At 56.9% G+C, this 12,476-nt stretch overlaps 1 protein-coding gene across 4 annotated transcripts in view; it reads right to left on the minus strand.

Annotated features, from left to right (window-relative positions):
• The window catches only part of SEPTIN9 (septin 9), a 166,055-nt gene that overhangs the window by 37,385 nt on the left and 116,194 nt on the right, over positions 1-12,476 (minus strand). The window contains exon 1 of one of the 4 annotated variants that reach the window (XM_029212351.1): positions 2,313-2,479. The exons of the other annotated variants lie outside the window; for them this stretch is intronic. The gene's annotated coding sequence lies outside the window, so the exon portion shown is untranslated. Of the gene's footprint in view, positions 1-2,312; positions 2,480-12,476 lie in introns of those variants that run through there. 4 annotated transcript variants of the gene reach the window in all.

A 12,476-nucleotide genomic window follows, 5' to 3' on the forward strand; every position in this document is an offset into this window, starting at 1 on the left:
CACTGCAGAGGACCCTGGCCAGGGACTTGGGGTGGCCAGCAAGCGTCTGTCCTCACCCTCACACGATAAAATAAAGTCCTCCTTCCTACACACCTGGCCAACGGGAAAGTGAGGGAGCCCAGAGCCGCTGGCGGTATGGGAAAGCCAGCCCAAGAGTGAACCGTGCAGGGGGTGACAGGCTTCCTAAAACAGCCTAGAGACCTTTGACACCGTAGGAAGCTGGCACTGCTCCAGGCTGGTGGGGGTCTCTCCTTCTGCCGAATGCATCTCAGCCCCTAGGAAACCTCTTTCCTGCAAAGCTGCCCTATCTGACCAGAGCAGCTCAGGCTGGTGGTGACACAACAGGAAGCGGGGCGGGCACGGTGGCCCGGGGGATCAGGGAGGGGGTGGGGAGGCAAGGCGCCCTAGGGACCCTGGTTACCCTAACGGGTTCAGGGCTTCTGGGGTGAAAGCCCTTGTGAACCCCGTCCTGGAGGCCTGGGGCAGTGGGCCCGGCACTCAGGGGGTGACCCCACGGGCCCCACAAGGCTTGGGGTTGGTGGGACCCAATGACAGCACTGGCTGTGTTCTGCCTTTTGGCTTCCCCCTTCCCATCAGAACAGGGCTCTGTCTCCTCCACCTCAGAATGCCCGGGGCCCTGATCCTCCCCACGCGCCAGCTGAACCGGACAGCATCCCGATCACAGTGCCGGCCACGAGGTGCGGAGTCTGGCGGAAATGCAGACACAAACCAGTAGACCCAACAGTACCGCAGGTGCCACAACCCGGAAATGATGGGGGCAGCAGGGACACCCAGGAGGGGTGGGCGAGGGTCAGCGACCAACGCAGGTCCCCCGAGACGGGCGTAAAGAGAGGTCAGCCACAGAAGTGGCCCCCTTCCCCAGCCATGTCTTCACCCAGAAGGGACCCAAGGGGAGAGAGGTGGGAATCCCCCCTTTCCAAAGAGGCGTCATGTGGATGCTGCTCCCCACCCCCAGATGGTTAAACAAACTTGTTCTTTCTATTTCCTGAAAAGGAGCCCCCAGGTTGCCAAAGAGAAATGACATTTGTGTAAACACCCATGCAGGCCCTAGTTTCAAGGCAAAACAACAATGAATGAAGGGCGGGGAAAGCACACACAATTATGGGGACACAGGGCCTTTTTCTCCCTCCTTCCCAACAGGTTTTTCCATGCGGGATCCAAACTGAATCCCAACGAGGGTGCTGTCCCCACGGGCCAGAAACCAGCTGTATGGACCAGAAACCCGCTGTATGGACCTCTGCTGGGCAGCACACTTTTCTCCAGGAAAGGAATTTCAAACGTCTCTTTGGTGAGCAGAGATGCTTCCCCAAACCTCGGACAAAAACGCCAGCAGATTTCACAGCAGAAGAAGAGGAGGGAGACAAGGACGAAGGGCAGCAGCCTGGAAGCTGAGTCAACACCCAGGGGACATTTGGGATGAAGTTTCAGAGCAGATGGCACTGCCTGTGAAGCACCTCGGCCCTCCAGCTCTGGTGCCTAGGGTGACGTGCCGGGCTGGCTGTGGGATTTGAGTCTGGGGGTTCTCCCAACTTCTTGGCCGGGCCGGAAAGCCCCTCGGAAGGCACGTCCCCGAGAAGCCGCTTCCTCACCCCTGCTCCTCAGCACGGCGTGACGACGTGGTGGACGCCCTCGCTCCATCCTCCAGCAAAGCACTCGCATTCCAGCCCCCCGCACCGCCACCCCTCCACCGCCCCCCGGCCCGCTCCCAGGAACATCGCCCACATCCCAAACACCTCCCAGGAATCCAGACACGCTGCGGCAGAAACTCCCCAGTTCGCAATGCCGGCCGCAAGATCTCTGATTCCGGCATTTCTAGCATCTGTTGAAACTAATCTCCAGCAGGTCCTCGGAGCCGCCTACCCCTAACGGCTGACCATCCGGACGGGACGATTTTAAGAGGCAGCGGTGGCCAATCCGCAGATCTTCCCAGCCCTCCTGGAAGTCAGGGAAGCTCCTTGCGAAAGGGAAATGGGCTCCAAGAAACTCCTGGCCGAGAAGGACTTAACCACTCGGGTAGCTGGCCAAATATTTACAGAGACACGGCTGTGGCACACAAAGCCCTTCCTTCTGCTCCGCGCCCGAAAATCTGGGCCCCGAGTGAAGACCGAGATCCCACCGTCCCGCTCCTGGAGCCCGGGGGCTGTCCCGCCGGTCGGGGGGCTGGACCCGGGGGCCCCCGGGGAGGCGCTGCTCCCGCCCGGCCCTCGAGGGGGCTGCCGGGCAGCCGGACCACCTGAGGGGCCCCTGCAAGCGGTGCGAGGCTGGAGGGAACAAAGGGAGCGAGGACTCACCCAGCAGCTGAGTCGGGCTGCGCTGGCCGCCTGAGAGCGCGGCCCGCCCACCGGGTCACATGGCTCGGAGCCGAGCAGAGGATCAAAGAGGCTTTGTGGCCGAGGAACAAGGAGCCTCCCAGAGCGCGGGCCCGAGGTAGGGAGGGACCGCGACGGCCTCCCTGCGGAGGGGGCAGGGCGAGGGGCTGCCGAGGGAGGGGGGGCAGGCGGAGAGAAGGGGCGCCCCCGGCAATCACCCCCGCCCCGGGTGCCTAGGAAATGCCAAGGAGCCCAGTTCCCAAGCCAGCCTGAGTCACCCCCAAAGGGAGTGACATGGCCCCCGGGGAAGGAGTCCGGGAAAGAGAGAAAAGGAAAGAGGCTCACCTGGCCAGCCAGCCAGGCTGCCCTGCTTTCCCAGCCCGTCCGTTCAGGGCGATGCCAAGAATCTGACGCTGCCCACAGGCACCCTCTCTCCCCGCCGCCCCGCCCTCGCTCCCTCTTTGCCAGGTGCACCCCCCCACCTGGTCCTGACCCCGAGCAGCTCGGATGACAGGCCGCCCTCCCCAGGAGGTCCAGGCTTCCTGGCAGCTGCGGGTGGGAGCACAGCCAGCCCTGCTGTGTGTGCGGAGGTGGCAATGACCCCGGGAGGGAGAAGAGAGGAGCGGGCAGGGGCTGGGGAGGCAGAGGTGGTGGCCAGCTCACCCAGAGCTCTTTCTTCTTCCTGGAGCCTCGGAACTCCGATTCCGATCCGGCTCCTGCCTCTCCAGCCCCTAAGGGCCTGGGAATGAGTGACGGAGTCTCCTCCTCTCTCCCCTCCCTGCAAGCCCCTGGGAAGTGCCGAGACCCCCTCAGGGGATGGGCTGGGTGGTCCCCAGAGGAGGGAGCTTGGGATCGACCCTGTTGGGCCTGGACACTGGGATCTGCCAGATCCATCCTGTGTCACGACCTCTGACCCCGAGGGAGTGAGTCACTCCCAGGCACAGGCGGGGCTGACTACGCTCAGGCCGACTCCCACAGGAGGAGAGAGCTGCTGGGGGCCGGTGTGGGGGTCTTCCTGGGGCAGGGAGTGGTTATTTCAAGTGCACAAGAGCCTGAGTGACACCTGGGAAGGCTGTCTTAGGGCCAGTGACACCAGCCAGTCCATCCTCCTGCCTCCGGGATAAAGACCTCCAGCCCGGCCCTCGTGGGCCAGGCCACACCCAGGGTTTCCCTTCCCAGATGCCCCTGCGTGGTGGGTGGGTAAGGCCCCAGGGCACCCGCCCCACCAGTCACATGGGCGGGCTGACCACGTCCACCACCATGTCCCTCAGCAGCCAGCTCTCCCCAGCAGCGGCCACTCCCACCCCTGACAGCCAACTTGCTCCCCAGTGGCCTCCGAGGTCTTGGGGTTTGTCACAAAGGCTTCAGGGGGCTGTGTCCCACACCCTTCCACACCCCCCTGTGGAGTGGCCATGGAGAGCTGCTGCCATGGGTCTCCAGGCACTTGGCCAGAGCCGGGGGAGTGTCCGCGGGAGGGACTGCATGTCTGGAGCCCTCTTTCGCATCTCAGTGGGCACCTCAGTGGGCGGGAGGCCGTGGTGGATCCGAGACATGGGCCTCAGAGTCAAAATGAGATGGAGGTCCCTTCACTCGAACTAGTTTTGGCCCACTACTCGACATCTGCTGGCCTGGACCTTCCCCATCTGTAAAATGGGTGTAATCAACTCCAGCTGCAAGAATTAAAGTGAGATGTGTGTCCAGAAACAGGAATGGCAGCCACTCAAAAAATACAATTCCCTTTTCTCCAAGGAGGTGATTTCCTAGGCAGAGAGTGGGGAAGGCCCAGCCCCTCCTGACACCCCTGCCCACTTGGCTGGGCCCTCATCACTGGGCCCTAAAAAGCAGCTCCAGGAACCAGCACAAAGGAGGCCAGGCCAGGTGTCAGGGTTAATTAACACAGAGCCTCCGTTCCACGCCTGCCCCGGCAGACTCCTTGCCCCCCAGCGCTCCCCTTGGAGCCTCCTTCTCATCTCTGGCCTCACTCTGTCCCCCAGCTTTCTGGCCCCAGAATCCACTCCCAGGGCCCACCACCCCTTCCTGGGCGCCAACCAGCTGCTCTCCAAGCCCAGCCCTCGCCCCGCCCGCCGTCTCCCCCAACCCCCAGATCTCTGGCCCAGGAGGCAGCCTGGGTGCTTTGTATACGTGACAAGCTCCTCTTGTACCTTCCCCTCACTTGTCACTGACAGCGGCCCCCAGAGTACAGGAGAGGGAATCCCTGCGCCTGACAAGCCCCCCAGTCCAGGGGCTTTTCCAACACAGCGCATCTGCCCCCCAGAACCGCTCAGAGCCCACTGCTGCTCAGCACGCACGCGGCATCTAGAGAGAGCAACCCGACGCCTGCGCAGCTGCCCATCCAATCCTCTGGCGGAAATGGAAGGCCGTCCACAGACGGGCCAGCCACATACATAATTTTAAAGGTTCTAGTAGCCACAGTAAAAAACGTAAGAAGAAACCGGCGACGTTAATTTCAAAGCATTTTACTTAACCTAAAGAGCTAAAATATTATCAACCCAACATGTAATCAACATAAAAACTTTTGAGATATTTACATTCTTTTTTCTTTCCGTACCAAAATCTAGCGTGCATTTTGTACTTACAGCACCTCTCGATTTGGACTGGTCACACTTCAAGTGGTCAGTAGCCACATGTCCTGGACAGTACGGCTCTCAATACCCTCAATTTCATCCTGAGATGACACCAGATCCTTGGAGAGCCGTTTATCTGCATCATTTTTAGCACCGTGTATGCAGCCACGCGGGGGGTGGTACAGGACACAGAGAGGCATCTACTGTGAGATACTGTTGAGGCCACTGATCCCTACATCACAGGGTCCCCTTTCTGGGAACGTATGGGGACATTACTCTCAGGTTCGACCATCAGAAAGAACAGAGCTTCTCCTAAGCAATCACTTTGCCAGATGTGTGCTAAGTATCCGTCAGACGGTTCCAAAGATGTGTCCGTTCCTGCGACTGCCAACCCCCCCGCCCTTTCCGGGGTTCCCTCACTTACCTGGCTCACAGGTGCTCAGGCCAGGATGCACCCCTGACTCAAAAGCAGCGGCTCACGAGTGAGCTGGGCTGTTGGAACTTCCCCGGGAGCATGGAGCCAGGAACCCTTCCAGACACCCGAGCTACTGCAACTTGTGCTCCTCTGTGCACAGGCATCTAGGCACCAGCCTCCCCGAAGTACCTCAATATGCTTCTTTTTATTGACTTCAAAGTCACACAGAATTACAGTGATTAAAAAACAATCTGTAGGGCTTCCCTGGTGGCACAGTGGTTGAGAGTCCGCCTGCCGATGCTAGGGGACGCGGGTTCGTGCCCCGGTCCGGGAAGATCCCACATGCCGCGGAGCGGCTGGGCCCGTGAGCCATGGCCGCTGAGCCTGCGCGTCCGGAGCCTGTGGCCCGCAACGGGAGAGGCCACAACAGTGAGAGGCCCGCGTACCGCGAAAACAATCTATAGAGACAGAAAGCAGTGGTTGCCAAGGTGGGGGCAGGCGTTGGCTGGGGAGTGACTGCTTCGTGGATATGGGGTTTCCTTTTGAGGTGATGAAAATGTTCTGGAACTCGGTAGGGGTGATGGTTGCACAACAATGTGAATATGTTCACGGCAGATTAAAGAGAAAAGAATTTAACGTGTCCTTTTTTCACTTGAGCCAGTTTCTTCTCCCGTTTTAGACCTTAAAACCAGAAGGGCCCTGAGACAATTCAGGAGCCCTGGGGGATGCTGAATCATGCCCCCTCTTCCTGGAACCCGTGAATGTTACCTTACATGGCAGGACGGACACTGCAGAGGTGACGAAGGATTGTGAGATGCAGAGATTACCCCGATTATCTGGGTGGGCCCCAAACATAATCACGAGGGTCCTTATGAGAGGGACGCAGAGGGAAAACTGAAGAATATAGAGAAGATAACCGGGTGATGCTGGAGGCAGAGTGGAGTGATGTGGCCACAAGCCAAGCAGTGCCGGCAGCCACCAGCAGCTGGAGGAAGTGAGGACAGACTCTCCCCTGGAGTCTCCAGATGGGACCAGCCCTGCTGACACCTTGACTTAGCCCAGTGACCCTGATTTCAGACTTCTGACCTCCAGGACTGCCAGAGAATAAATCCTATTGTTTTAAGCCACTGAGCGTGTGGTAATTTGTTATAGCAGCCACAGGAAACTCATACGGCCCTGCAGTCTGGAACTCGACCCGTATATGTTAGGATGAAGAAGCAAACACTCAGAGCTGGAGGGAACTTGCTCCAGGCCGTGCATCCATGAGCGGGACCCTTCCCAGACCCGATGGGGTGTAAGTCGGGTTTTGGGGGAGGGAGTTGGACTCACCCCCACAAAACTAAGGAAGCTCCCCTCGCTGGGCACCAGCTGACGTGCAGTGGAGGGGGGGGGGTCCCATGGTGTCCTGGACAAGGATGCTGTGGGCCGTTTCCACCTGCCCATGAGCAGAGCCCACCATCCCCCCTGGGGAACCCCCAACAGAAAGGTCGCCAGGGGCGGCAGCACTGATCAGCTGTCCTGCAGCAGGATCCTACTCTGGAAGCCACAGAGGGGTAGTCGGGGCTCCCACCTGCAGCTGGGCCAACTGGGTGAAAAGCACAGCAGCCTCTGCGGGACCGCCCTGCAGGACAGGGGCACTCATGTGATGCCCGAGACGGTTGCTCTAGCATGCAGCAGCAGCGGAAGGGGAGGAAGTGGTTACACAGCATCCTCCCTCCCTCCCTCCCTGTCTCATGCACACTCACGCACACACACATGCACACACATACCGCCCCCCCACCCCAGCTCCCAGGTCCCGGACGTTCCTCCTGCCAAGCCCAAAGCCCGAGCACGAAGCTCAGCCCACCTGCCAACTCTCTTCCCACCCACCCCGGGCAGGCCCCCATGGGAGGCAGCAGAAGCTTCCTGTCAACTGCCAAGAAAAAGATCCCTCCCTCTCCTCTGTGGGCAGCTCGCTGGGCTCCCCCCCAACAGGGGGACAGGGGAGGGGCTGGGCGGGTTGGAAGTGTGGGCCTGGGGGCTGAAGTGGGCAGGGAGCATACTCAGCCACACGCCCCCCAGGGGTGGGGGGGTGGGGAGCCCCCTGCCTAGAGGCAGGCAGACCTCAGAGAGGTGCTGGCACACACACACAAGCCCCGACCGTCCCTGGGGGTAACCCCCAAAACCCCAGAGCGAAGGCCCAGGCATGCATGGGGGAGAGAGGGGCCCTACCGCACAGCTTCTCTCTGCAGCAGAGCAATGCTTGCAGGGGCTAGCTGTCACATTGGGTTGACATCTTTCTTTTTTCCAGTTCCTTCTCAACTTGACCTAGGAGAACGTTCAGGCTGCCCCTCATCTCAAAAATAAGGCCAGCCCCCTTCCTTTGGCCCAGCTCCCTCCTCCACTGTAGGCTTGCTTTCTTCCTCTCTGAACAATCCAGCCTCTTAACAGTTGGTCTACACTGCAGCTTCCACCCTCCCACCACCCACTCACTTCTTAACCTTTGCTATCTGGCTTCTGCCCATTTCACCATTAAAACCGACCTCTTGAAACAATCCTCATGGCCAGCCTCCAGTTCCTCCGTCCCATCTGACCTCAGAGGCAGCACGTGGTGTGCATTAAGCACCCCTCCTAGAAGGGCACTTCTCCGGGCGATCTTCCTCTCTCATCTCCCAAGGCAGGGGTTTAGACAGCACACGGGGGTCTCCTCTGAGATGCGAGGAGAGGAGAGGCCGGCCTTACTTCCATCACCAGCTTCAGCCACGACACCCAGACTGCCGCCGCCTCTGGCCCTGACCACCTTCCCGCCAGCCACATCTCCAAACATACTGTGTTCTAAGGACCCTATGCCCTTCATCCAGGCCCTGCAGTCTCCCAAACCCCACCTAAAATCCCCTGTTAGAAGTCACCACTTCCAGGAAGCCCTCCGGATGTTTCTCCATCAGATGTGACCACCCCCGCCCCCTTTCGTGTTTCCCACCTCACATCTTGACCCGGAGCACTTGCCTGGCTGACTTACCTCCTCCTGGGTTCCTAGGTAGTGGCCCCATAAATGTTTGTGGAACTCAGCGGCAGGAAGGCCCCATTTCCTCCCTTGTAAGAAGTGCTTCTCCCACCCCCACTGTCAGGCTGCACCTTCCCCTCGCAGGCACCTTTAATACACATTTCTTTTTCCTCTTGAAAAGCTATCATTAAATCAACAATGTGTCAGAAATTATTTGATGATATCTTAACTCTCGTTGGCAGCCAACTCTGTTACGCTGGTGTGAAGGATACTTTGTAGCTGAGCAGTAGCCCCCGGCACATTTCCAACCCCACCACCCCATCCTCCTTCCAGAATTCTGAACACCCAGCAACAAAACAATCAGATCCTGCACTGATTTCAAACAGAAACCAAGGACGTCTATCGCATCAGGGGTGTCTGACCCTGAAGGCTTTCTCCAGGGTGTCAGGAGGGAGGACCGCCAGGCGGGGGCGCTCCAGGCCGCCATTACGTGTGACACTCTGGACCTCCTTACCCTTCACAGAAACAAGGACCGAAACAAAAGCTTTAGCAGCTAAGATGGTAAATTTTTGAGTCAAACAATACATGGTTTAGTATTTAGAAGCGGGGGACTGAGGTTCTACCGGGGGGTAGGGGATAAGCAAGCAGAAAGGGCAGGGTATTTGCTTGGCCTCTGAAAAGAGGTTCTCAAGCCTGGTGGCACACTACCATTCCAAGGGGAGCTTTTAGGAAATACAGATGCCCGGACCCCACCCCAGTGATTCTGATTTAACTCATCTAGGGGTTGGTAATTTTAAAAAGATTTCTTAGGGACTCCAATGGGTAGCCTAGGTTGAGAACTACCGTTAGGACTGACAGACACATACACACCCCTGAGATTTGGTGAGATCTTGACAACTTTTTAGAGCTGGGTGTGCCCAAGAGACACACGGGCGGGGGGGGGGGGGGGGGGGGGGGGGGTGAGGGGGGTGGGAGTGGGAGGGTCAACAGTTCCCGCAGTGGCGGGGGCGGGGGCCGGGCCAGAGGCGCCCCGGCCAATTCAGTGCGCAAGGCTTGGCCTTTTTATTAAGGGTCTCCACACTGCCCACTGCCTGGCCGGCACCTGGAAGAGAACAAGAGAAGGACACCCAGAAAGGAGTCCAGGATACGCTACCGCGGCATACGATGTGGGAGAGAAGGCATTCGAGTTCCTTAAATCTTATCTGCCTAAAAGCAGAGCCTTCCAGAAGAATGCAATTGTCATCAATCCCCTCCCCTGAGCAACCCAGGGAAGACCGACTCTATCACAGCAGAGAAGTCTGCATACCACACCTACCAGATACTCTCACAAAACTACCCTATATCCCATCTCTCCTCCTAAGGGCCCATTTATCTTTCCAGAGTCCTTTGTTTTCCAGTAAGTGCTCTTCTCCCCCTCCCCTTCCCCTACTAAGAAGGTATGTATATAAGCCCCAAATTCTAACGCCCCTTTGAGTCACAGTTTCCTGTGAACTCCCTTATGTACGTGCTTAAGTCTGTCGTTCCTCTTGCTAACGTGGCTCTTGTCAGTTTAACCTGCACACCCCCAGAGACTGAATCTAAGAGGGTAGAGGAAAAGTTTTCCTTCCCCAACATTTACCCAAAAAAACCCTCTTCACTGCAGACTGGCACCTTCCCCACCCACAGCCAGCACTTTAGACCCGTTTCTCAAAGTCTGTTAAAGCAGGACAGCCTGCTCTGCAGGATGCTCCCATCCCAAAAGGTTTCCGCAGTCAAACAGACTTGGCAATCGCTACCCTCTACAGTCATTCTTTTGGATATTTACAAATACATTTCAATATATTTTTGAACTAAATTCTACAATGTGAGTTTTTTAAAAGTTCAAAGTCTCTAACTATTTCCCAAACTCATTGGACTGTGGAAACCCCCTTTGCCTCTCTAATGCGTATTAATGAGCCCGAAGAGAACACAGTTTGGGAAACCCTGGTTTAGACTTAAAAGCCCATCAGCTCTCTGCTCTTGCTCTAGGCCAGACATCGGACCAATCCAGCCTCTCTGCACACAGGTTAGGGAGGGGTGGGAGTGGAGAACATAAGTCCCAAAGAGGGGGAGGGTGGTAGCCTACCTGGGGCAGCCACAGGTCTTGGAATAAGATTTTTAAGTCCAAATTCCTAAATTACCAGGGGACACAAGAATGGTCGGAGCAGCATGGTTTATAAAGGCAAAAAAATATGAAAACAACCCAGATGTCCATCAAGGGGAGCACAGAAAGCTATAGTGTATCTGCCCGCTGACTACCATTTGGCAGAGAAAATGCACAGGCCAGAACCACAGGCACTGGTGCAGATGACCTCAACTCACAAATAGAGTAAGCCTCAGAAGGCTACTTACAGAACATGCTCCTGGTTATGTCGTTTTGCAACGTGTAAAACAATGGCATACATTACTGAGAGAAACAGAGGCGCGTAGTAAAAGTTCTAAAGTAAACATGGGAACGATAAATAGATAAATACGGATGCAGGTCGTGTTTGGTGAGAGGAAGGAAACAGGACTGTCAAATGTTTGCTTCTCAGGCTAGACAGGTGTTCACTGAGACAGTGCCTGTGTTTTTTAAATGCAAGCAATTTTCGCAGGCACTGGGGAATCAAAGCCCTGAGCTTACCCATGGCTAACTGGCCAGGTGGCCCCGGAGACGAGGCGCCACCTCCCTGAGCCTCCATTTACCCAACTGAGACCCAGGGCAATGAACCCACCTGCTACTTGGCTGCTCATGAGGAGGGTGGCTCAAACTTCCTGCCCTCCCTTGTGGGGTTCTGGGGAGGGTGGTTTGAACTAACCATGTCAAAGTGCTTTGAAAACCACATGAAGCTTCTAACCAAGGGGAGCTGGCGACTCCAGGCCCGTTTTCATGACCTGGCAGAAAATGCCCCAGCCGAAGAAGCCTTGTTTTTCCCTCGGGGCGGAGGCCTGGGTGTCAGACGTGAGGGCTGAGGGCTTTTACGGCTGCTGAGGGCGTATGGTATGAGGTTTTGTGAGCCCCAGACCCACTTTTAACTGGGGTGCCTGAAACCCCTCTTCCCTTCAGCAAAGACCCTGGGGCAGGTAAAACCGCCCCTCATGGGAAACTAAGCAGCTTGTTTAATTGGGAATTGGGCCCAAACCAGCCCAGCCCAGCTCTTTCCTCTCCTTTCTCTTCTCCCAGAACTGGCAGCTCAGGAAATTCAAGGCTGTGAAACAGCGGGCACATGACCTCCGGCTGTTTACTCAGACAGGGGACACTGACCCTTCCCAGCTGGCTCCACAAACCTGGGCATCCCCTTATGCCAGACCCTCCCTGCCCAGGGGCCAGCAGTCCCATTTACGAGCACTCCAGGGCCTGCAGTCCAAGCCACCCAAGTTCCCATTTTATCCAGGAAACCCAGGCTTAGAGGTCAGAAGGACGGGTGTTCAAATCTGACTCCACCACCTATCAGCTGAGTGACTTTAGGTAAATTTCTTTATCTCTTGCGAGTGATTTTTCACATCTGTCGAAAGGGGGAAGGGGTTCTTCCCTGACCAGAATTCAAGGAAGATGAAAAGGAAACAGACGGCACTGAGCCATCTAAGCCCAGTACAGATGGTACAGACTGGCGCTGAGCCTGGCACCCAAGCAGACGCTCCACGAAGATGCTTCCCTGCCTCTTCTTGGTACCTCCACAGGCATGGGAGCAGGGAAGACAGCCTGCAGGAACGCAGTGTCTGCCAGCTCCCCAGCGGAAGCGCAGAGAAGAATCAGCAGAGACTACTGATGGACATGAAGAGCTTGGATTACCGATGAGTTTCATGTAACTGTGCTTTCAAAACCTTAATGGTGGATCCAAAAGATCTTCTGGGAAATTTCTCTTTTAAAAGTACATTAAAAAAAAAAAAAAAAAGGAACAAATCCTGCAAACATAAGATTCAGTGAAAGAAGCCAAAAATAAAAGTATACTGGGGCTTCCCTGGTGGCGCAGTGGTTGAGAGTCCGCCTGCCGATGCAGGGGACGCGGGTTCGTGCCCCGGTCCGGGAAGATCCCACATGCCGCGGAGCGGCTGGGCCCGTGAGCCATGGCCGCTGAGCCTGCGCGTCCGGAGCCTGTGCTCCGCAACGGAAGAGGCCACAGCAGTGAGAGGCCCGTGTACCGCAAAAAAAAAAAAAAAAAAAA

The sequence above is a fragment of the Monodon monoceros genome, unplaced genomic scaffold (assembly GCF_005190385.1).
Source record: "Monodon monoceros isolate NGI ecotype Baffin Bay Population unplaced genomic scaffold, NGI_Narwhal_1 Super_Scaffold_9, whole genome shotgun sequence".
NCBI classification, from domain to species: domain Eukaryota; kingdom Metazoa; phylum Chordata; class Mammalia; order Artiodactyla; family Monodontidae; genus Monodon; species Monodon monoceros.